The following is a 24,824-nucleotide window of genomic DNA, read 5'->3' as shown; positions in this document are numbered from 1 at the left end:
GGAAGGAAGGAGGAAAAAGGGAAGGAGAAAGGAGGCGGGGGAGGGGGGAGGGAGACCAGAGAGGGAAGAGGAGGCCGGCGCCGGGCCCAGGCCCGGCTCCCCGGCTCCAGTCTCCCCACCACCCGCACGGCTCACCTGCCTAGAGGTGCCCGCCTGGAGCCCGAGGCGCCGCCGCCGCCGCCCAAGTCCCGCAAGCTCCGCAGCCACCGAGCGAGCGTCCAACCGCTGCCGCCTCCCGCCTGGCACTGAACGCGGCGCGGCGCGCGAGGGAGCGCGCGGCTCGGGGGCGGGGCCCACCGCCGAGAGGGGCGCGAGCACCACCACCGGGCCGGCCCCGCCCCCGGACCGGCCCAAGGGGAGGGGCGAGGCGGAATAGCGCCTGCACAAGCCCCGCCTCCTCCCCGAGGGCCTCCGCCCTAGCCAAGGGTTGCCCTGCCCAGAGGTGGGGACGCGACCGAACCGCGCCTGCTCTAGCCTCGCCCCCGGATCGAAGGGAGTGGAGGCTTCAGGCCACGCCCTCTCTGCTTCCCATGCGCTTGAAAATGATAGCGCGCATGCGCTCCGCCTCCTCCCAGTCTTTCCTTCCTCCCCCAGAACTAAGCCACGCCCATTGCTACGGAGCCCCGCCCACTCCCCCAAACTCCCTAGCCAGTCTCATTCCGCTCGCTTTTACTGTCTTCTCAGAGCTCCGCTCACTGCCTCAACAACCCTCTGCATCCTTAACCCCGCCTCCTGATCGTAGGAGTGACCCGGGGCAGCTGGGAGGGCCCCACCACTTGCACTTGGACTCTGGCTCACAATCCCACCCCGCCCCATCTTCTTTTCCCAGTTACACTGAGCGTTCCCTAAAGCTCCTCCCTATTCTGTGGGAACCAGCAAACCTGCAGAGAAGCCAGGACTCCTAATAAGAGGCCATGAGTTTGAATCCTACCTTTGCTACCAGAGGCAGGTGGATGGTGCAATGGATAGGAGCTCTGGACCTACGAGACCACCTGAGTTCAAATGTGACCTCAGATATTTTACGGTGTGACCCTGAACAAGTAACTGGACCACTCAGCTTCAGTTTCCCCATATGTAAAATGGGGAAAATAAAGTACCTACCTTCAAAGGTTGTCCTCAGCAAAAAAAAATGAGATTTTATTCTTTGTTTTCTGAGGTAATCCAGTTTAAGAGACTTGCCCAGAGTCACACAGTTAGTAGTGTCTGAAGGGCTTTATCCATTGCACTAAGGAGCTGCCCCAACAAAAAAAGATTTTTTAAAATGTTTTACTATCATTTATTATCACTACATGTGTAACCTTGAGCAAGTTAATTAAGCCTCAGTTTCCCTCCTCCGTAAAATAAATTCTGACTGCCATAGTGTTGTCTGGTGGTGACCAAATTTACCTCTCTGGACTTCAGTTTCTTTTTCTGTAAAACAATGGGGCTGGGTGAGGTGATTTCCCCAATGTTCTGCCCAGCTCTAAATCCATAATCCAGACAGCACCATGCTATCTTGCCAAGTTGTAGCCATGGGCAAGGCTTCTTTACTTTTGTGATCCTCAGTTTCTCCTTCTGTAAATGTAAGGGGGAGTGGACCAGATCAGAGGATCAGATCAAACTCAACTGGATTCAAGTGTAATTATTAGCATGAGAGCTCCTTGAGGTCAGGGCAGAGGACTTTTTTGCCTTTCTTTGAAACCTCAAAATTTAGTGCAGTGCCTGGTATATTGTCGTTGATTAATAAATGCTCATTCATTGACTGACCCTATGATACTAAGACAAGATGATTTTTAAGGGCCCTTCTAGCTCTGACATTTAAAAATCCTCTAATTCAGGGGTAGCTAGGTGGTGCAGTGAATAGAGCACCAGCCCTGGAGAAAGGAGGACCTGAATTCAAATCTGGACTCAGACACTTGACACCTACTAGCTGTGTGACTTTGGGCAAGTCACTTAACCCCAATTGCCTTGCCTTCCCCCTCCAAAAAAAATCCTCTAATTCTATGATTTCCCTCTTTGAAACCAGAAAAGAGTGGATTTCACTTGGTTATGCTCCCTTTGTCCCAGGTCTTCAGAGCCAGGCAGTTTCACCTACCAGACATTGTGGTAAGTAGTGGATTCTCATGCTGAGCTGGGAGCCAGGAAAGTTTGAATCTCATCTATGATGCTGTTTGATCATGGGCAAAGAACCCCACAAAACTTACCATTTTGAGCCTCAGTTTCCTGATCTGTAAAAAGGAGCCATTCCAAGACCCCACCTCACAGGGTCAGACTGAGCTTAAGAGGGATCTTACATACAAGGCACTTGGCAAACTTTAAGGGGCCTCGTAAGAGTCATTTATTATCAAAGCCTTTTCTGAGTTGGCAGAGCCTGCTAACCCATGTCTAATCATTAATTAAAGCAGGGCCTATTACCTTGCTTTGTGTCATGGTTCCCTTTGGCAGCCAATCTGGTGAAGTCTATGGAGCCCTTCTCAGAATCATGTTTTTAAATGCACAAAATAAAATCCTGAGGATCGCAAAGGACACCAACATATTAAACAATATTGAAAAAGTTATGAAAAATTTAATAAATGTTTACTAACTGACATTTCTCTCCCTGGATTGTGAGCTCCTTCAGGACAGGAACTGTCTTTTGCCTTTCCCTGTATCACTGGTGGTTGGCACAGTGCCTGGCAAACAGTAGGCACTTAATAAATGCTTATTCACTGTCTGTTGCAGGCTACCTGCTTCATATTTGTGGCAGTGGTATCTGAGAGGTTCCACTGGATACTTTCACTCCTACTTTTAGGACATAAGTGTCGTTTCTGGTGATTTACTCCTTGCCCTGGCGGCTGCCCAAGGATCAGTGAGTGCCACCTCATCAGCTGGTCAGCTGAGTGGTTGCTTATTTACAGAGAGAGCAGGAAGAGATTGCACAACCAGCCACTACAGAGGAAACAGTACCCAGCCGTACTGAGCCTCCCAGCAAAGCCTCCACTGGAGCCAGCAGGAAAGACACTTGGAAGAAGCTCATGGGCGCCAGTTGGCATGGAAGCCCTGGAGGGTGTCCGACTTGCCCCTCTCTTTCTCTGTAAGCTGGAGAGTCTGGGACAAACAAGCAAGACTCCCTAGCCACGCAAAAGCTCCAGCAACATGCACTAGAGACAGGCAGAAAGAATGATCCCTGAAACTGACGTGCATGCAAAGAGATAGGGAATCCTGGTGCCCATTCCCAGCTGACTTTCTGCAAAGCCCCCAGCTCCCTGTCTCTAGGAAAGAGAGCTAGGAACCCCAATTTGCCATGAGTAACCTGGAAAAAGGAGTCAGTTAATCCTACTGAAACATTTGAAGGAAACCATATAAATCAGAAGGACCCCCAAGCCCCCAGAATGAAAATAGGCAGCCCAAAAGTCAGGTGCTGGTAGGGCTGGAGATGCTCAGGGGAAAATAAACTTGCACTCTCAGAAGTGTTCACTTTTACACAGCTCTCTCATACAGCATGCCCTGGGCATGGGCAATAGTGGATAACCCAGTGAACAATTTATAAGCAGGGAAGGATGATTGCCTCAAGAAAAGTAAAAGAGAAGAAAAAAACCTTCCACCAGCCCTTTCTAGCCTACAGACCGAAGGGGATTCAGTTCGGTTTAACCAGGCATTGTGCTAGTTCCAGGCCCCAAGGAGCTTACATCCTCCTAAGTGGGAAAAACATAAACAGATAAGAACAATATTAGCCAGCATTTATATAACACTTTAAGATTTGCAAAATGCCTCACATGGATTATCTCCTTTCATCCTCACAATAACCCTGTGACATAGATGCCTTTATTATTCCCTAAATTTTTAGATGAGATAACTAAGCCTGTGAGAAGCTAAGTGACTTAGTGAAGTGTCTGTGGCAAGATTTTAACTCAAATCTCCCTAACTCCTCCAAATCCAGCTTTCTTTTCCTTACAGCTGCCTCTCTCTAAAAGATAAGAAGGGTCAATCCTCTGACTTCCAGGTTAGAAATTTCCTTCTCTATAGGAATGCTGTGGGGTGAATAAACATCCTACTGGAAGCCAGAGTAAAGGCCCACCAGTATTGCCCCCAGGCCAGGGTTTTGATGACCAGATCAGGATTGAATTCCAGAGACCTCAGATATATGCCCAGTTTTCATGCATGTCTGGTCACCTCACAGAATTCCTTTTACCACCAGTACTGAAAAAGAGGAAGAGGGGAAGCAGGTTCTGAGAGAAAAGGAGAATGGGGCCTGATAGGATTATGAAGGTGACTTCTGTCCCCCTCCCCCCATGCCTAGCCACCTTCCTTTCTCAATTTCAGACACTCACCTGGGACAACATTCCCCCACAAAACACCTGCTCAAACTCTCCTATGGATCTGTTTCAGAGGGACAAGTGGAGATCGTGGTGCTAGAGACTATTTCCCTTCAGAAACTTAAGAAGCTGTGTTATCCCCTATCACACACCTTCTACCTGTCTGGGTCTTCCCACTTTCCTCATCTTTAAAATTGGAGGGTTCCCAAGGTTCCTCCTAGCTCCAAAACTAGGCTTTTATGATTCTCTTGCCTGGGCCTAGACCTGAAGAGGGGTGTTTTCTTCCCTCCACAGCACCTGATGCAGAACCCAAAGAGGAAAGCCAGCCAGAGTTGGGGTTAAGGCATTGGCATCACTCCAAAAGAAGATCCCACCAAAATCTAAGGTGTTCAATAAATGCCAGTAAGAAAAATGACACTCTGAGATAAACTCAGCGGACACCCTGCCAGGTGGTACTCAAGTCTGGATCCATCTTGGCAAAGAAGAGGGCTCTCTCATGCACGTATCAAATCATCTTTGGGTTCATAAGGCCTTGACCCAGAGTCTGCATCTGGCTTGGCCAGAGCTTATGACACCCAAGCCAGCCAACTCCTCTCCCCAGTGAACATCAGACTGTCCCAACTACTCACAAACAGGAAATAGAAGACACCAAGCAAATCAGAACCACCAAGAGCTTTCTAATCAATGCAGTGAATGCCATGTACTTTGGGTAGCAGAAACTCTAATTCACAAGGTCCTGGAACCTTGCCTACACATGGCAGCAAAAAGACAGAAAGGGAAATGTCCATCGATTCCCCAGTGGTCTTGTCCCATCGATAACAAAAAGTCAAACTCTACATAGAAAACAACTGGATATTTGGGTGAATGTTTCCATTTTCATCTGCAAGCAGAATTGGTGTGGAGACATTCTGTGTGCAGATATTGTGGACTTGGAGTCAGAAAAAAAATGGGAGTTTATGTTTTGAAGGAAGCACCCACTGCCCCCATCTCTGCCAAGAGGAAGGAAGGAGGTGGATTTTCTCATCTCTTCCTTAGAGGCAAGCTTGGGTCATTATAATTACCCATCATTAAGTTTTCAGGTTTCATGTCTGTTATTGATGCTTAGTTTTCCAAAGCCAAATATTGATTTCATATCCACTCTCTTGCTTTTTTTTTTTAAACCTAACGTGATCTAAGGCACTTGAACTGAGGGATGTGATCTCCCCTTTACCCCCATCAGAGGGAGGAAGGACTGGTTTTGTTAGCTCTGGATTGAGTGATTGCACAAAAAGAGGATTGGGCTCCTAAATACCTCAAACTCCCACCCAAAGTCCCTGAATCTGGCCTTGGGTTCCACTGAGGAAACTGAGTATCCAAAGTTGTCACCCTTGCAAGTGTCATTTGAGGAGGAAAGGAAGTTTAATGGCCATCTGACCCAATTCCAGCATTTTAACTTTGTTGTGTTTTGTTTTTGTCCAAAGTAATGATTTTTTCAGAGGGTGGAGCTCCCAGCATGGAATCTCCCTCCACTGATGCAAAACAGAAACTTCTCTGTACTTTGTTGCTGTTTGTCCTTGAGGACCATGGCATCAGGAAAGTGATGCCATGACTTGCAAGTGAATTGGATTTAAGCGAGTGAGGGCTGTACCAAGTCACTGGCCTCACTTTCTCCTCTGGAGCCCTCTGGGTCCAGTGGCAAGATCAGGGTGACTGGAGATGACCCTAGATTTGAGCCCTGAAGAACGTAAGCTGCCAGTAGGAATGTTGAGTTTGTTTTCCTTTGTATCCCCAGCACCTAGTACAGAGTTTGGCACATAGTAGGTGCTTAACAAATGAGTGTTGACTTGAACTGACTTAGAAGGCTGCCTTGGGGACACTGAGAGGTTGAACGATGTGTTCACGGTAACACAAGCAATGGGAGGCAACCAGGATTCCAACCCCAGTGGTGTTCCTGACTCTAAGGCTGACCTTCTGTCCTTTGCTCTCTCTGGCTTCCAAGCTTATGCCTGTGGTCACTTGCTACTTGTGTGATCCTGATCAAGGTACTCTCCAGGCCACGATTTCCTTTTGCAAAATGAGGGGGTCAGAAGAGAGGACCTCTAAACCTTGTCTGCCCATCTGCTTTTTTCTCAGAACAGTAATCAGATTATCTGCACTGGCAATCCTGGCATGGACCAACATTTTATCACTTGCCCTGTTATCCCAATCACTGTTCTTTCTGGCTTCTCTCTCCAAAACACCCCTCTCAGGCCCCCACTCTCTTCTGTGGATTGAATATCTTTCTTAGAACATAAGTATCAAGCACAAAGTTCCTTCCTTCCTTCCTTCCTTCCTTCCTTCCTTCTTTCCTCCCTTCCTTCCTTCCTTCCTTCCTGTTATTCCTTCTTTCCTTCCATTGGAGCAAGAAAGGCCTTAGAACAGGAAAGGCCATTAAAACATGGAGAATGTCAGAGCTGAGAGGGGCCACAGAACAGGGGATGTCAGGGCTGGGAGGGGCCTCAGAACAGGGGGTGTCAGGGCTGGAGGGGCCTTCAGGATGAGTTAGGCCAACCCCTCATTTGACAAGGAAACTGTCTCTTCTGTTGCTCCATTTGATTCTCAGCCCAGAGTCTGGAGCCCCTCCTTTTTCCAAAGCCAGGGGGGTCCCTGCTCTGTCATTCCTAGCCTAACAGAATTGCCTAGGTCTGAGTGGCCATACAACCTGCACAAGGTCCTGGGCCTTTCTGGCCTGACTGCTGAGGTTACTTTCACCCATTATTCCACAGGGGACTTGCCTGAAATCTTGTCATACAGTTAGTGTTAGATCTGGGCTTTGAACTCTAGGCCTTGAACCCTGGGCCTTCCCCTCCAGGCCCATGGCTACATTTCTTCTCCCTCCTACCTGTGCAGAGGGAGGAAGGAGAGAGCAGGTTCCTTCCATCAGTCTACAGATCCCAACTGAAGGACCCCAAGACCTTTGAAGCCAAGCCTGTCTTTGCCTTTCTGCTTCTTCTGAGAGTGGGCATGGTTTCTTCTCTCTTTGTATCCCAACCATCTAGCACAGGGTCCTGCCCTGTTAAAGACGCCTTTAACAAATGTCCTTAGAATGGGATGCAGTCCAGTGTAGTAGATGGAGTAGAAAGAGCCAGAAAAATCCAGGCGCTTCTGATATTTACTAGCTGTATGACTCTGGGCAAGTCAGTTAACCACTCTGTGCCTCAATTTCTGAATCTATAAAATGGGGGGGGGGGTTTCAGACTCAGTAGTCCAAAAGGTCTCTCTCAGCCCTAAGTCTATGACCCTATGAATGGGCAACCATCTGTTTGCAGGAAACTGACATTCCCTGCTCTCTCCCACCCCCACACCATCAGCAGCCATTCATTCCCCTTGAGTGTTCATTATTCAGGGATGGAAGAAAATATAAGCCCAATTCTCAGGGCTACCCATGGCCCACATCTGCTCCTTGTTCCCAGAGGCTTCCATTGCTGACAGTGTTTTTCATGTATGCAAATGCAGACACGGCTTCAAAGGGGATTAAGCTGCTCTGGGGATGAAAACAGGGTGGAATTACAAACCCAAACACTCAAGGCAGGTGAGAAGGCAGGCTTGAAAGCTTCCTGGCCCTCCCTCTGACTGCATCAGATGTTCCGAGGATGCAAGGCCTTAGAAAGAGACAGAGAAAGGGAGGAGGGAGAAGGAGGTCGGGAGGGAGGGAGGGAGAGACAGACAGAGAGATAGAGAGACAGAGAGACAGAGGAGAGAAGGGAGGGAGAGGAAGACAGAGAGAGACAGAGGAGGAGGGGAGAGAGATTGACAGAGACAGAGAGAGAAAGAGGAGAAAAGGGAGGGAGAGGGAGACAGAGGAGAGAGAGAGAGAGAGAGAGAGAGAGAGAGAGAGAGAGAGAGAAGCTTTGGAATTAGAGCATAGGATGTTTAAGACCTGGAAGGAAATAAGAAATCTTTAAAACAAAAACAAAACACCAAACAAACAAAAACAAAACACAAAGAATGTTGTACCAGGAGGAGGTATTAGAACATAGACAGAAGTGTAAAAAGAAACTTAGGACACGGGATGTCAACTCTGGGAAGGACCTTAAAACAGAGAATGTCAGAGTTGGGAGGGGCCTTAGAACAAAAGATATCAGAGTATGGAGGGCCCTTAGAACACGGAATATCAGAGCTGGGAAGGGCCTTAGAACAGAGGATGTCAGGGCTGGGCTGGGAGGCAGGTTAGAGCCCATGTGCCTCCCTATTACTACTTTGGAAGCTGAGATCAGAGCAGTCATATTCCTTGTTGCTGGTCAAATAGGAAGTTAAGCAGCAGAGACAAGACTGGATTAGAACTCACTGCCTGACTCAAAAATCAGCTTGCTTTCTGCTAGACTTGTATATTATCTTAAGACTGACTTGAGATTATAGGAAGGATTCAAATGCATCTGCTTTTGGAAAATTGCTCTGTGACCTGAGCATCCCCCCCACCCTCAGTCTCTAGGAAGCCATTCCCAGCTGACACCTGGAGACTCATGGGCCACCTTTCAACCAGGCCTCTTTATTTGCATCTAATCTGTTGCCCAGTTTAATACAATCATCAGAGCTGGCCTCATACCATTTCTCCAGGAGCCTATAACTTTTTTCATCAAATTACAACTGAACCTCTTTAAGGGCAGAGACTTCTACTGTCTCCTCTCCCTGTCTCTGTCCCCCTCTGTTTCTCTTTCTCTGTCCATCCCTCTGTCTCCTTCCCTCCCACTTTCCTTTTCCTCTCCTTTTCTGTCTCTTTCTCTCTGTTTCTCAGTTTCATATTCCCAGTATTAGGACATAAAAGGCCTTCAATAAATTCTTGATCAATTGATGGGGGAGGGGGGGGAAGCACCAAAGTGAGCTAACCTCTAAATCTGACCGGGAGAGTTAAGAGAGGAAAGTGGGGGGCCCTGGCCTCCACCTCTGAGGGTCCTAGTCCCAGAAAAGAATGAGGAGAAATCAGAGGTTTCTGATCCAAACAAGAAAGGGATATTAATTTGTTCCTTCTTTCCTTGCTGTTAGGTAGAGCAGAGCAAACCCACAATTTGGGGTGAGAAGTCCTGGTTCAAATTCTAGTACAATTACCTCCTGTGTAACAACCTCAGGCTCGTGGTTTGACCCCTTTGGGCCTCTGTTTTCTCCATCAGAAAAATCTCCATCATGGACACTTCCCCTTTCCCCCAGGGTGGCATCCTGGGGAAACTAATGGATTCCTCATAATCCTCATAAAATACATAGGATGACTAAAAAAAAAAAAAAGCCATTACATTGAAATACAATTATCAGAATATTTTAAAAACAGTCCCCAGACTCCAGATAAAGAACCCCAGCTGGCCTTGAGGACTGGACCCAATTCTTCCCAAAGTGAAGATCCTGGGTTAAGAACCTCGGGCCCAGAGGATCTCTTAAAGTCGCTTCCTGCCCTAAAGCCAATGATTTTTCCCGTCTTGCCCCTTAGCTCCTCCCTCTGTACGTCCCGTAAGTAACCCCTCGCTTGCTGACCACTCCCTCAGCCACCCTGCGACCTCTCACCTTTCCGGACTGGGGGTGCTGATGGTGGGCGAGCCGTAGGGGCCTCAAAGGTTTTCTTCATGTCCAACACTTTGATTGGCTTGTCATCTCTCCAGGGCTGGGGAAGGGGTGTCGATGTGACCCCCTCGTCCTCGGTCCAGACAAGGAGAGAGGACGTTGATGTGACCCGCTTGTCCTCGGTCCCGATCAGCAGAGAGGACGTCGATGTGACTCGCTTGTTCTCAGTCCCAACCAGCAGAGAGGACATTGATGTGACCCCTTCGTCCTCAGTCCGGACCAGGAGGGAGGGCATCGGCGTGACCAGCTCGTCTTTGGCCCCGACCAGGAGAGAGGGCATCAGTGTGACCTCCTTGTCCTCCGTCCGGACCATGAGAGAGGACGTCGATGGGACCCGCTTGTCCTCGGTCCGGATCAGGAGAGGGAGCGCCGCTGTGACCGGTTTGTTCTTGGTCTGAACCAAGGGAGGTAGTGTCGATGTGACCCACTCATCCTCATTGTGGACCTTGGGAGGGGGCGTCGGTGTGACGCGCTTGTCCTCGGACTGGAGCAGAAGCTGTGGTGGGGCCCCTTCTGGTTGCCTCTTGGAGGCCCGGATCACGGAAGACGTCACGGAGATCTGCAGCCGTCGGGGCTCAGGAGTCCAGTTTCCAGCCAGCGCGCACGGCAGACGGCTTACCTGCCTGCCACCGTCGGGCGCCCCGTCGGAGGAGCTGCTCCCCTGGCGGCTCAGGCAGCCCCGGGCGGTGCTCACCACTGGGCCCGCGGGTCCTTGGGTCGTGGCCAGGCTGCGCACATGGAGCTCGCTCTCCTCCCGGACGTACACGACGGGCCCCCGCCGGGACTCCCCTTTGAAGTTCAGAGGCCGGCTCAGCCACAGAGTCTCACTGGAGACCTGCAGGAGACTGGAGGCTTCGGGGGGCTCTTCGTCCGGCTTGGGGCCCGCCCGAATCCTATTGCTCTGGGCGCCCCCCCGGGGGGACCAGACGGAGGTCTGCATGAGGTGGCGAGGGTTAGGTAGGTGGGAGGCACCCGCTCTTTTCTCCGGTAGGCTGCACCAGGAGGGTGCCGAGGCCAAACACTTCTGGTCGACGCCCCGAAGTCGCGCATCCCCGAGGGGGCGGGGCCAGAGCCCCCTCCCTCTCTACCCCTAGACTCGGTCCCCCTGGCGCCCGACGAAGCCCTGGAGCTCTGGGCGCTTCCAAGGGGGAGGGGTAGCTGCGGAGCTCTAGTTGGACCATCTGCTGCCCCTTGGGCGGAGGAGGGAGAAGAGGAGGAGTCAGGAGGGAGAGGGAGGCTCTCCCCCAAGCCCCTCCTAGCAGCAGCAGCAGCTGGGTTCCCGGAGGGGGAGTGTGAAGTGAGGAGGGGCTGCTCCCTGCGAGACGCCGGATTTGGGTCCTAGTCAGAGTGACAGTGGGGGGGGGGATGAAGGGTGACATCCACAAGGCAGGTGTAATCGACGGGACCTCCCCCCCGCCCCTGGTTCTCCGAGGCACCAGAAGAGCAGAGACCGCTAATCCAAACGACTGTTGCAGCAGTTCGAAGCGGATTGAGAAGCCGGCAGGGGCTACGGGATCCCTGGATCGACCTAGAGGGGGTTGCAGGGGAAGGGTGCTCTGCTCTCCCCTCCCCCAGCCCCGCGGACGCCACGGCTTCTCCCGCTCAGTCGAGCCTCGGCTCAGAGCCTTTTATGGTGTTCGAGGTGTCCTTGGCTTGGGGAGGGGGGGGCGGCACAGCGTGGCGCCCGCGCAGGACAAGAGGTGGGTGGAGAGTGACGCCCCTTACAGGGACTCAGGGGAACCTGCAGGGGCCTCCAGATTCCCTAGGTTGACTGCTTCTCTTCTCCACTCCCAATCTGGCCATGCCCACGGTTCACACTGGACCCCAGAGCCTGCTCACCTCAGCCCTGACCGTGAGACAAGAGATTCCCCAGAGGGACTCGGATGAGCTACTGCCCATCCCCCCATCGACTCCTTCCCCTCACCAGGGAGGGCTTTGCCTATTTCTGCAGCAGTCTGCCTTCCCCAAGGAGTCATTGGACCTCAGTTTCCTCTCCTGTAAAATGAGAGGATTGGAGGGAGGCAGCTGGAAAGGATGCTGCGTATTGGAGTCAGGGGACCACGGGTTTGAATCCTAATCCTAGGTCTTTTCTGAGACCTACTTTACTCATATGCAAAATTGAGAAAAGAGAGACTTGTGAGGTACCTTCTAGTCTAAATCTAAGATTCTTCATCCTATATTGAAGAGAAATTCCTTGTTCTGAGGCCCCTCCCAGCTCTGACATTCCCTGTTCTAGCTCTGACATCTCCTGTTCTAAGGGTCCTCCCAGCTCTGACATTCTCTGTTATGAGGCTGCCTCTTAGCTTTGACATTTTGTGTTCAATGGCCCATTCTAACTCCTGGATTCTAAGGCCCCTCCCAGCTCTGACATCCCCTGTTCTAAGGGTCCTCCCAGCTCTGACATTCTCTGTTATGAGGCCCCCTCTTAGCTTTGACATTTTGTGTTCAATGGCCCATTCTAACTCCTGGATCCTAAGGTCCCTCCCAGCTCTGATATACTTTATTCCAAGGCACCCTGTGGCCCTTGACATTATATGCTCTAACATTGACATTTGATATTCTTAAGGTCTCTCACATCTCCAGCATTCTAAAGGGTATGTCTGCCCCAGCCTTTTAGTGCCCTGCCTTGTAACAAATGTGATTCCGGAGTCAGAGATAAAGGGTTCAAATCCTGCCTCTCATGTTACTCTGTGTGACCTTGGGTAAGTCACTTGTCCATTCTGGACCTCAGTTTCTGCATCTGTAAAATGGGAAGAGGGGAGCTCATTTGATGTCCTCTAAAGTCTCTTCCAGCATTAGATGTCTGATGTTACAGTTCTATGGATCACTGAAGGAGTTCACATTCCACTTTCAAGCTTATGATCTGCAATTAACAAGGATCCCTGACTGGGGTACTCCCACAGATTTTCAGAAGACCTGAGTTCGGTCCAGTTTCAGCCACTTAATAACTGTGTGACCCTGGGCAAGTCACTTAACCTCTGCCTGCCTCAGTTTCCTTATCTGTAAAATGGGGATAAGAGCACCTGTTTCCAGGGTATGCCATTTAAAATGTTCGAGAGACATCATTTTATTATTCATGCTAACATGCAATTAATAAAAGGGGTTAGCAACACTCTTGAATGCCAAAGATCCCTGGTGGAATCCACTCAATGCTTATATGCCCTTGGACAACTAGGTGTTCCTGAGGGTGGCAATTGATTCTGATTGGTTAACAAGTAATGAGAGGGAATGACTATTATGATGAGAGGTGGACCTATTCTATTGAGGGGCTAGAGGATGTGACTTTGGTCATGTCATTTACTTCCAAACCAACCCCAGACTTGGGGAATTTAATCAAAGAATTTATCCCAGCCCAGACTTGAGTAGAACACAATGGGCCTCCCCAGCTGGTGGGTCTGAACAAGATTGATGGGGAAGTTAATCCAATCTCATTATTAGCAATGTTTTTGAGATACTGATTTAGCCTAGTAGAGAGTAAGATTTGAGAGAAGGATAAATCCTGTGTCTCCCCAATGCTAATCATTAGTTATTCAATGATAATTTCCCTCAGAGGATCAAGTAAAGCAATATTTATGAAGTGATATATAAAATCTAGGGCAGCTAGGTGGTGCAGTGGATAGAGCAGGCCTGGAGTCATGAAAACCTGAGTTCAAATCCAGCCTCAGACATTTACTAGCTGTGTGACCCTGAGCAAGTCAATTCACCCTGTCTACCTCAGTTTCCTGATCTGTAAAATAAACTGGAGAAGGAAATGTCAAAACTCCAATATCTTTGCCAAGAAAACCCCAAATGAGGTCATAAAGACATGATTGAAAACCAATAAAAATAGAAATTCTATCATCCATTGTTATTTAGAGAGTGTACAGAGAAGACCAACCAGGATGAAGGAAATGGGAATCTTTAGTCTGGAGAAAAGATGTTTTCACAGGGGAATGGCCAGAACACAACTTTTCAGATATTTGAAGGAATCTTTCCACTTGGAGGAAGGATTATATTCGTTCTGTTTATACGCAGAGGTCAGGACCAAGAGTAAAAGGTAGAGGTTACAAAGAGACAATTTCGACTTGATATCAGGAAGCATTTGCTTGTAAGAACTAACCCAGAGAAGAAAGCACAGCCTGGGGAGAAAATGAGTTCCAGCCGAGGCTGGATGATCTCTGGTTGGTAATATTGTAGAGGGAGTCCTTGCTAAGTTCTGTATTGGACCTTAGGGCCCTTCTCCTCTAGATCTGTGGTCCTATGAATATTTATAGCATGATTGTTTGTGATAGCAAAGAACTGGGGGGGAGGGCAGAAAGTAGGTGCCCATTGATTGGGGGATGGTGAAACCAATGATTATATATAAATCTAATGGAACATTAGTTTACTGAAAGGAACTGACAAATTTAGAGATTCAGAAAAGCACAGGAAAACTTAAATGAACTGATACAGAACGAAATTAGCAAACCTTGGAAAACAATATGCATAATGACACATAGTAGGTGTTTCATGTGGTTGACAATAACTCCAACAATGTAAACAGAAAGAGCAAAATAAATTGAAATTGAATTCTGTGTAATTATAATGACTAAACTTAGTAAGAAAGAGAGAAAAGAATTGAGCAAGTTTATACCTCTTCCTGCCTTGCAGAAACCTTGCAGAAGCCGATTGCATAGACAGGCAGACAGGGTTGATGTTTTGGTTGGCTTTGTTCAACTTTTTTTTCCTTTTTCATTAGACTGTGAGTTCCTTGAGAGCAGGGGCTGTCTATTGCCTTTCTCTGTATCACTAGCACAGTAGCTGGAATATAGTAGGTCCTAAATAAAAGCATGTTGACTGTACTCTTTACATTTTTGTCATAAGGGATTCTTTTGGGAGTGGAGAACAGGAGGGATGGATTTATTTAGAAATGAATGAGATACCGGTACAGAAAGAATTATAAACAAAATCAGGCTAATAACTCGCATTTCTAGAGCCTTTTAAATTCTAAAAAGCTCATTTCCTATTAATAACAGCTAGAATTAATAATGCAAAGCAAAGTTTGCAAAGCACTTTACAGAAATGACCTCACAACAATCCTGGGAAGGAGGTTACATTATTCCCATTGTACAGATGAGGAAACTGGCACACAATGAAGTATTAATTGGTTTTTTTGGTCTTGAAATGTGACCCATTCCAGACACACAGTCAAGGCTGTGCTGGTGTCCTTGGCTTCCCTTGATGTCTCTTTTGCTTTTCTAAAGGGAGGAGCCCATGAAGCAGATATCAGGCTGCCCTGCCTGGAAAGCTCCCATAACATGAATCAGACACTGCTCCTTGGATCTCAGCATAAAAGGCAACATTGTGAAGGCTGTGTTTTCTGGAGGTGAGTCTGGAAAAGAGGGATGTGTGCTGGAGTAAATGATTTCACATTCTCAGGATGGCACACACAATGGACTGGATGGGCCATCAGATTTAAAGCTGGAAGGGTCCTTAGAAGTCATCTAGACCAACATCCCTTTTCCACAGAGGAAGGAAGGGCCCAGGGAAGGGAGGGGTCAAAAGAGGAACCACAGCAGAGAGGGCTGTACTTACAGATGGGAACAAATGGGATTGAATTCAGTCTCAGGCTCTAGCAAGCCATATGACTCTGGGCAAGTCACTTAACCTAGCCCTGCTTGTAAATGTAACAATAGCAGACAATTCTCTAAGACTAGAATTAGCAGGGCAGATGGTAGATTGCATTGGGTAGAGGAGGTAGGTGCATTTTCTCATCTCTGTTACAAGAGATGTGTTGGTTTACAAGGATGGCGCAATGGGTAGGAAAGAAGTTTGACTACATTCAGAAAGGGAGGTGATATAAAAACAAAGGATAAAAATAAAATATTTTTAAAATCTTATACTTAAGGAAATAGGGTGAAAATTCCCTATCTCCCTTCAAGGTCCATTTCAAATGTTACTTCCTACAGGAAACCTCTTGTGATTTCCCCTTTTTTGGGGCAACCCTCCCAAAAAATTACTTTGTATTTGGGTAGTGAGTAGAAAGCTGCCTTGGGGTCAAGAAAACCTGAGTTCAAATCTTAATTCTGATACAATTGGCTGTGTGGCCTTGGACAAGTCACTTAAGCTTTAAGTGCCACCAAGCAACTTTCTACAATTGCAATTTGTAGAGAAGGTGCTGACCAACATTAGCGGAGAGACCATTTGTCCTTCTCTGGGAATTACCTTTAACAAGGAAATCACAGGCCCAGTCTTTGTCCCTCTGTGTTATATTGTCCTCTCCAAATACATGTTGTTCCCTTCCCCCTAAGCAAATGACATAAAGCACTTTGCAAATCTCAAAAGCATTATAGAAGTGTTATTGATTATTATTGTTAGGGGATAGGGACCAGACTTGGTATAGGGAAATCCAACCTGAGAAACTCCCTCTGCTAATGTAGATTGCCACTTTGTCACAAAGTATAGTCTTAGAACAGAGTTCCTTAATTTTTTTGTCTGCCATGGACCTCTTTGCAATTTGAGAAAGCCTATGGAACCCTTTTCAGAATAATGTTTTTAAATGTGTGAAATACATAAAATTATAAAGGGAAACTAATTATATTGAAATTTTTTTGTTATTGGATTTTTTCAGTTGTGTCCAACTCTTCGTGACCCCATTGGGGGTTTTCTTGGCAAAGATACTGTAGTGGTTTGCCATTTCCATCTCCTACTCATTTTACAGATGAGGAAAATGAGACAAACAGGGTGAGGTGACTTGTCCAGGGTCACACAGCTAGTAGGTATCTGAGGTTGGATTTGAACTCAGGTCTTCTTGATTCCTGGTCTGGTGCTCTATCCACTGTGCAACCTAGCTGCCACCAACTATATTGAAATGCAGTTAGCAAAACCAAATTTTTTTTTGTTTGAATACCCTAGGTAAAGAACCCCGCCTTAGAGTGTTTCCTAGACCACTGAGAAGGTAAATAACTTGCCCAGGGTCACACAGTCAGTATCTTTCAATTTCAGGACTTGAACTCAGGTCCCTTCTGGCTCCAGAGCTAGCTCTCTAATCATTATACCTTGCTACCCTTTCAGTATTGTCATTATTGTTATTATTATACTTATAATTAATGACAAAGATTATAATAATGCTAAAAACAACAATAATAAAAGAAGGTGAGCTTCCTCAGGGCAGGGATCGTTTCATTTTTGCACCCTGGATACTTAGCCTGGTGTCTGACATATAGTAGGGATTTAATAAATGCTTGATTATGATGCCAAGGGAGGCTTCTGTATATAAGATAACCCTCCCTGTCTCTGCCCCACTACAACCAGTATTCTAGAGAACCCTGGTTTTAGAAGTTCTAGAGAAAAGATGCAGACTAGCCTAGAACTCTGGAGTCTCCAGAACATCCCCTTGGAGCAGAACATAGACACAGTTTGTAAAATTCCCTCACCCCTTGGGGTGATGTCAGAGGCTTTTCCTTCCAGGAGAGCCGCCTAGGGAAAGGAGTTTCTACCTTAACCGAGTTTTCCACCCTGATGTTCCCCCTTCTTTTCCCTTCTTCCCTCCCATCATTTCCCAGTAGTAGAGATGACTCAGGACCACAAGCATTTGATCCACACACTCTAAACTGCATGTTAAAGAGGCATTCTTTTCTACACTTGCAGTGCCTCTCCTGTCCCATGGCCTAGTACCAAGGCTCCATCCCAAGATGGAAAAAGAGTTTGTTGTTCAGTTGTGTACAACTCTTTGTGACCCCATTTGAGGTTTCCTTGGCAGAGATACCAGAGTGCTTTGCCATTTCCTTCTCCAGTTCACTTTACAGATGAGGAAACTGAGGCAAATAGGGTTAAGTGACTTGCCCAGGGTCATACAGCTAGTAAGTGTCTGAGGTCAGATTTGAACTCAGGAAGATGAGTCTTCCTGGTTGCCAGGCCATTGCCCTATCCACTGCAGTGCCACCTAGCTACCCCTGGAGAAAAACCAGCTTTGATTTTTGGGAAATTTTTCCTTCTATCAAATCAGCTTCTATTTTCTATCTTTGATAGGAGAAATCTTCTATCAAATTGCCTTCTATCAAAGGCAATTTCTCCCTTTGGCTCCTGGTTCTATCCTCTGGGACCAAGCAGAACAAGACTGATCTTTCCTCAATGAGAAAGACCTTCAAACACTTGGAGATAGTTACCATCCTAACAATCAAAGTCCTACTAAGTACAAGGCATCAAGCTAAGCATTGGTGATATGAAAATGAAATAGTCCCTGCCCTCAAGGAACTCACATTCTATTATTATTTTTTTTAGCATTATTATAATCTTCTCTAGGCCAAACATACCCAGGTCCTGATTTAGGATGGACTTCACCATCCTGCTCAGGTCCTTCACCATCCTGCTCACCCTGCCCTGGACACTCTCCAGCTTATCAATCATTCAACATTTATTAAGAACCTATTATGAGGGGCAGCTGGGTGGAACAGTGAATACAGCACCGGCCCTGGAGTCAGGAGTACCTGAGTTCAAATCCGTCCTTAGTCACTTAACACTTAGCTAGCCATGTGACCTTGGTCAAATCACTTAACCCCAATTTCCCTCCAAAAAAAAAAAACAAGCAAAAAATAAAAGAGCCTATTATGTGAAAACCAAATTACCATTATCAAAAATGAAGAGTAAATCTACCACCAGTGAACATGAAAATAAAGCAATTATTAGGAGCTATTTTGCCCAAAAATGTGCCAACAAATCTGACAGTCTAAGTGAAATGGATGAATAAGAACCAGATGCATTCACAAGTAAATTCTACTAAACATTTAAAGAACAATTAATTCCAATATTATAGAAATTATTTGGGAAAATAGGTAAAAAAGGAGTCCTGCCAAATTTTTGTTATAGCACAAATATGATGCTGATACTTAAACCAGGAAGAGCAAAAACAGAAAAAAGAAAACTATAGACCAATTTTCCTCATGAACATTGATGCAAAAATTTTTAATAAAATACCAGTAAGGAGATTATAGCAATATATCACAAAGATTATACACTATGACCTGGTGCAATTTATACCAGGAATTCAAGGCTGGTTCAATATTATGAAAACTATCAGCATAATTTGACCATATCAATAACAAAAACAACAAAAATAACAGGACTATTTCAATAGGTGCAGAAAAGGCTTTTTTGCAAAATACAATATTCATTCCTATTAAAAACACTAGAAAGCAGGTACTTTCCTTAAAATGACAAGTAACTTCTAACTAAAATCATCAACAAGTGTCATCTGCAACAGGGATAATCTAGAAGCCTTCCCAATAAGATCAGAGGTGAAGCAAGGATGCCCATTATCACCACACTATTATTCAATATGATACTAGAAAGACTAGCTATAGCAATAAGAGAAGAAAAAGAAATTGAAGGAATTAGAATAGGCAGTGAGGAAAAAGAACTATCATTCTTTGCAGATGATTTGATGGTATACCTAGAAAATCGTAGGAAATTAACTTAAAAACTATTTGAATTAATTAACAACTTCAGCAAAGTTTCAGGATATAAAATAAACCTACATAAATCATCAGCATTTCCACATATTATCAACAAAATCCAGCAGCAAGAGATAGAAAGAGAAATTCCATTTTAAATAACAGTAGACAATATAAAATATTTGGGAGTCTATGACAAACCCAGGAACTATATGAACACAATCAAAAAACTTTACACAAATGAAGTCGGATCTAAAAAATTGGAGAAATATTAATTGCTTATGAGTAAACAGCCAATATAATAAAAATGACAATTCTACCTAAATTAATTTACTTATTCAATGCCATACCAATCAAATTACTAAAAAATCATGTCATAGAGCTAGAAATAATAATTTTAAAAATCATCTGAAGGAACAAAAGTTCAATCAAAGGAATCAATGAAAAAAAAGTTAAGCAAGGAGGCCTAGCTATATCAGATCTCAAACTGTATTACAAAGCAGTTATGATCAAAACAGTTTGGCACTGGCTAAAAAAATAGGTGAACCAGTAGAATAGATTAAATACCCAATACATAGTAGTAAATGAACATAGTAATCTAGTGTTTGATAAATGTAGAGATCCAAACTTTTAGAACAAGAACTCACTGTTTGACCAAAACAGCTGGGAAAACTAGAATGAAGTTTGGCAGAAACCAAGTACAGACCAACATTTCACACCATTTACCAAGATAAGGTCAAAAATCAAATTGATGATTTAGACATAAAGGGTGATACCATAAGCAAATTAGAGGAGTGTAGAAAAATTTAACTGTTGGATCTTTGGATAAGGGAAGAATTTATGACCAAACCAGAGAAAGAGAGTATTACAATATGTAAAATGGTTGACTTTGATAACATTATTATTTTTTTTTTCACAAACAAAATCAGTACAGCCAGGAATAGAAGGAAAACAGGAAACTGGGGAAAAGATACAGCAAGTTTCTCTGATAAAACTTTCATTTCTCAAATTATAGAGAACTAAGGCAAATTTGTAAGAATGCAAGTCATTCTCCAACTGATAAATGGTCAAAGGGTATGAACAGGCAGCTTTCAGAAGAAATCAAAGCTATCTATAGTCATACAAAAAAAAGTTCTAATTATTATTGATTAGAAAAATGCAAATAGGGGCGGCCAGGTGGCTCAGCGAGTAAGAGCACCGGTTCCAGTGTTGGGACGACCTGGAGATCGAATCCCGGGCTCAGATACTTGGCACCACACCCAGAAATAACTGGCCGTGTAACCTTGAGCAAGTTACTTAACCCCAATTGCTTATAAAAAAAAAAAAAGAGAAAAATGCAAATTAAAACAGCTCTGAGGTATCACCTCACACCTATCAGATTGGCTAATGTAATAAAAAAGGAAAATGATAAATGTTGGAGGGGATATGGAAAAATAGGGATATTCATGGAGTTGTAAACTGATTCAACAATTCTGGAGAGCAATTTGGAACTGTGCCCAAAGGGCTATAAAACTGTGAATACCCTTTGACCCAGCAATGCTCCTACTAGATCTGTATCCCAAAGAGTCCAAATTTTTTAAAAAGGACTTTTATATTAAAAAATATTTATAGTAGCTCTTTTTGTGGTAGCATCAGTTGTGGACTGGCTAAACAAGTTGTGATATATGATTGTGATGTAATATCATTGTGCTATAAGAAATGACAATCAGGATGCTTTCAGAAAAACCTAGGAAGACTTACATGAACTGATTCAGAGTGAAGTGAGCAGAACCAGGAGAATATCGTACCCTGTAACAGCAATATTGTCTGATGATCAACTGTGAATGACTTAGCTCTTTTCTCAGCAATACAATGATCCAGGAAAATTCCAAAGTACTCATGATGAAAAATGCTGTCCACCTCCAGAGAAAGGACTGGAGGAATCTGAATGCAGATTGAAACATGTTTTCTTTATTATTCTTGAGTTTTTTGGTTGGTGTTTTCTTTTGCAACATGGCTAATATGGAAATATGTTTTCCATGACTACATATGTATAATCTATATCAAATTGTTTGCCTTCTGAAGAAGGGCAAGTGGAGGGGGAGGGCAAAAAATTTGGAATAAGAATATTTTTTAAAAGAATGTTAAAAATTTACATGTAATTGATATTTTTTTGCGGGGGGGGGGGAAAGAGCCTACTATGTGTCAGGAACTGTGCTAAGCACTGGGGGTACAAAAAGAAGAAAAAGGCATTCCCTGCCCTAAAGGAACTTACAGTCTAATGTGGGGGGAGGAGGAGAGAGACAAGCAAATATGAACAAAGCAAGTTCTCTACATAATAGAAGGAAGGCACTGAAATTAAGAGGGACTGGGGAGGGCTGCCTGGAGAAGGTGAGATTTCAGCTGAGACTTAAGCCAGGAAGGTCAGAGAGGAAGAGAGAGAGTGTCCTAGGTATGGGGGCATGGAGGTCAGCCAGAAAGAATGCCCAGAGCTGAGAGATGTAGAAGGGTCTTGATGGAAGACCAAGGAGGCCAGTGGCAGATTATCAGTTTCCTTCCAAAACTGTGGCCCCCAGAACTGAATACAAGACTCCAGATGTGGCCTGACCAGGGCAGAGGGCAGTGGGACTATCCCCTCCTCAGTCCTGGATACTCTGCATTTCTTCATGTATATTAAAATTATAAGGACCTTTGCAGTGACTGAGATCTGAGGCACTTTGGCTACTAGTTGGTGGATTGATTTGGAATCTAATAACGGAGATCAAAGAGGTGATCTGATCCAATCTCCTCTTTTGGCAGATGTAGAAGATGAAGCACAGGGAGGTTATGTGACTTGCCCAGGGTCACAGAGCTAGTAAATAACAAAGTTTGGATTCAGATGCAGATCTTTTTACTCCAATTGCAACATTCTTTTCACTACAACTCACAACCTGTTGTTTTTTTGTTTTTTGTTTTTTTTACAAAGGAGGAAATGGAGGCTTAGAAAGGCAAGGAGTCTTGCTCAGGGTCACACAGCTTAGAAGCCTGGGCTTCATGAGCAGATCATCAGTCTAGAACCTAGAGGTCAACTAGTCCAAGCCTCTCATTGCACTGGTGAGGAAATTGAGGCTCCGAGAACTTTGACTTGCCTAAGTTCAAAGAGGGAGTGATAGCATCAGGATTTGAACCCAGGCCCACCTCCAGGTCTACATCCAGTATTCCTTTAATGGCACCTTGCTTGTCAAGTAGTAAAAAGTAGGAGGGGAAGGAGAAAGAAGGGGGGGAAAGAGTAAGAGGAGGAGGGGAGAAGGGGAGGAGAGAGAGGAGGAGAGGGAAAGGGGAAGAGGGGGAGGAGAAGGAGGAGGGGGAAGAAGGGGGGGAAGGGAGAGGAGAAAGGTGAGGAAGAGGAGGAGGGGGATGGAAGAGGAAGAAGGGAAGGGGAGGAGGGAAAGGGGAAGAGGGGGGGAGGAGGAGGGGGGAGGGAGAGGAGAAAGGTGAGGAAGAGGAGGAGGGGGATGGAAAAGGAAGAAGGGAAGGGGAGGAGGGAGAGGGAAAGGGGAAGAGGGGGAGGAGGAGGAGGAGGGGGAAGAAGAGGAGGGGGGAGGGAGAGGAGAAAGGTGAGGAAGGGGATGGAAGAGGAAGAAGGGAAGGGGAGGAAGGAGAGGAGGAGAAAGGGGAGGAAGAGAAGAAAGAGGAGAGAGAGGAGGAGAGGGAAAGGGGAAGAAGGGGAGAATGAGGAAGGGGAGAAGGAAGAAGGGAGAGGAGAAGGGGAAGAAAATGAGGAGGAAGAGGTGGAGCAAGAGGAGGGGAGGGAAAGGGAAGGATGGGGAGGGGGAAGAGGGGGGATGAGGAAAGAGAGGAAAATGGGGAGGAAGGGGAAGAGAAGGGGGGAAGCTACTGAGAGGAAGGCAGCTGTTGGCCACAGACACCCCCCTGGGTGTTTTCACAGCTTCTCCTCCTCTCTCTGGGAGTTACCACCACTATGCTCTTTGGCCTCAATTGAACTCTTGTCATTTGCTCTCCAAGACATACACCCTGACCCTGGGTTTATCTTGGCTTTAACCCTCCATGGGGGCCATGGCTGCTGACTCCCGTGCTAGGATCTGGCCAGCAGCCTAGCAGAGAGTTAAGTGACCTCTCTGGGCAAAACTGCCAGAGACCTAAAGGGCTGTGCTCTCTGTACGGATCCCAAGGATCAGGTTATCTGCCAGAATCAGGCTGGGGCTATAGGGTCCATGGCTGGAAAAGGGGCCCTAAAGACTCCCTTTGAGTTTCTTGGCCCCGGTTTGCAGTCTGGTGAAGCCTTTGGAGCTCTGCTCAGAATCAGGATCTTAAATGCACAAAATACATAGGAAACCAATTATACTGAAATATAATTCTGAAGCTGAATGGGATGCCCCAGGTCCTGAATTCCTGCTCCTGGGGGAGGAGCTTGGGAGTTCTGAACCCAAGTGAGCCAAGGCTGGTCCCAAGTCAGGTACCAACATGGGGAACATTGGGAGTGGAGAGCTAAGCCACTGCCTCAGGAGGGGCAAACTGACCTAGACTGAAAGCTGAGCAGTCCAAGGTCTCTGTGACAATCCATGCAGGGACTAGGTCCTGTACTTCCAGCCTCGCTGAGTCTCAAAGAAAACAAAATAAAATAATTCAGTTATCACAAAGAATTTTTCTTAAAGTTCACTGACCTAGGTGAAGTCCTGCCAGACCACCCCACTTATTTTACAAATGAGGAAGAGAGGACCAGGGATGTGAGCGGTTGAACTCAGTCTGGCTGGTCAAATTCTTCTCCAAAATCCCAGTAAATGGAACTGATGGACCATTTAATCCAAACTCCCTTTTTCACAAAGTAGAGGCAAACTCCCTGGACAGTTAGGTAGTGCACCAGGCCTGAAGTCAGGAAGGCTTGAGTTTAAATGTAGCCTCAGACACTAGCAGTGTGACCCTGGACAAGTCACTTAATCTTGTTGGACTCAGTTTTCTCATCTATAAAATGAACCAGAGAAGGAAAGAGCAAATCACTCCAGTGTCTTTGCCAACAAAACCCCCAGTGGGGTCATAAAACAGTCGGACACAGTTGCAAAATGACTGAACAACAACGCTGCCTCTCTTGGTTCTGGCTACAGAGGACCAGAACTGTAAGCTTGTGGGATGAGGAGGAGAGGGTTAGATCTGGGCCTCTCAGGCAACAGCATCTCAAGACCACCATGGTCTCTTGGTCAAAGTCAGTACAGAGAATGCAAAGAGGACAGCCGGCCCTTGCACAGGCAGCTTTTCAAAGGTGCTCTAAGGCCATGCTAGGATCCCAATACCTCAATCTGTGACTCCCATCTTCTCAACATTAGATGGGCCTCAGTGTCCTCATCTGTAAAATGGAATGGGAAAGCCACACCAGCACTCGATTGCCCTCTCCCACATTAACCTGCCGACTTGCCACAGAGACACTCTGTAGAATGGAATGAGCTGTGGGTTTGGATTCAGAGGTTCTAGCTCTGCAACTGTCTGAAGTCCTTGGGAGAGTCATTTCACTCTCTGTGACCATGATGTTGTGTGTTCGGGAGAAAGTAACATCTGACTCCCAGCTGGGGCCAATGAGTGTCCTTGGCAGTGACTTCTC

The 24,824-nt window shown here is 46.1% G+C and overlaps 1 protein-coding gene across 1 annotated transcript in view; it reads right to left on the bottom strand.

The window, feature by feature from the left end:
* CORO1C (coronin 1C) overlaps positions 1-24,824 on the bottom strand; it is a 544,511-nt gene that overhangs the window by 88,146 nt on the left and 431,541 nt on the right. Inside the window, exon 2 of the mRNA XM_069081521.1 lies at positions 136-247. The gene's annotated coding sequence lies outside the window, so the exon portion shown is untranslated. The remainder of the gene's footprint in view (positions 1-135; positions 248-24,824) is intronic.

Source organism: Petaurus breviceps, unplaced genomic scaffold, assembly GCF_028583685.1.
Source record: "Petaurus breviceps papuanus isolate PSGF00001 unplaced genomic scaffold, PetGlider_PUasm1.0 99, whole genome shotgun sequence".
In the NCBI taxonomy this organism is placed as follows: Eukaryota; Metazoa; Chordata; class Mammalia; order Diprotodontia; family Petauridae; genus Petaurus; species Petaurus breviceps.
The sequence above is the reverse complement of the archived record's forward strand: the minus strand, read 5'-3'. Positions and strand labels throughout refer to the sequence as shown.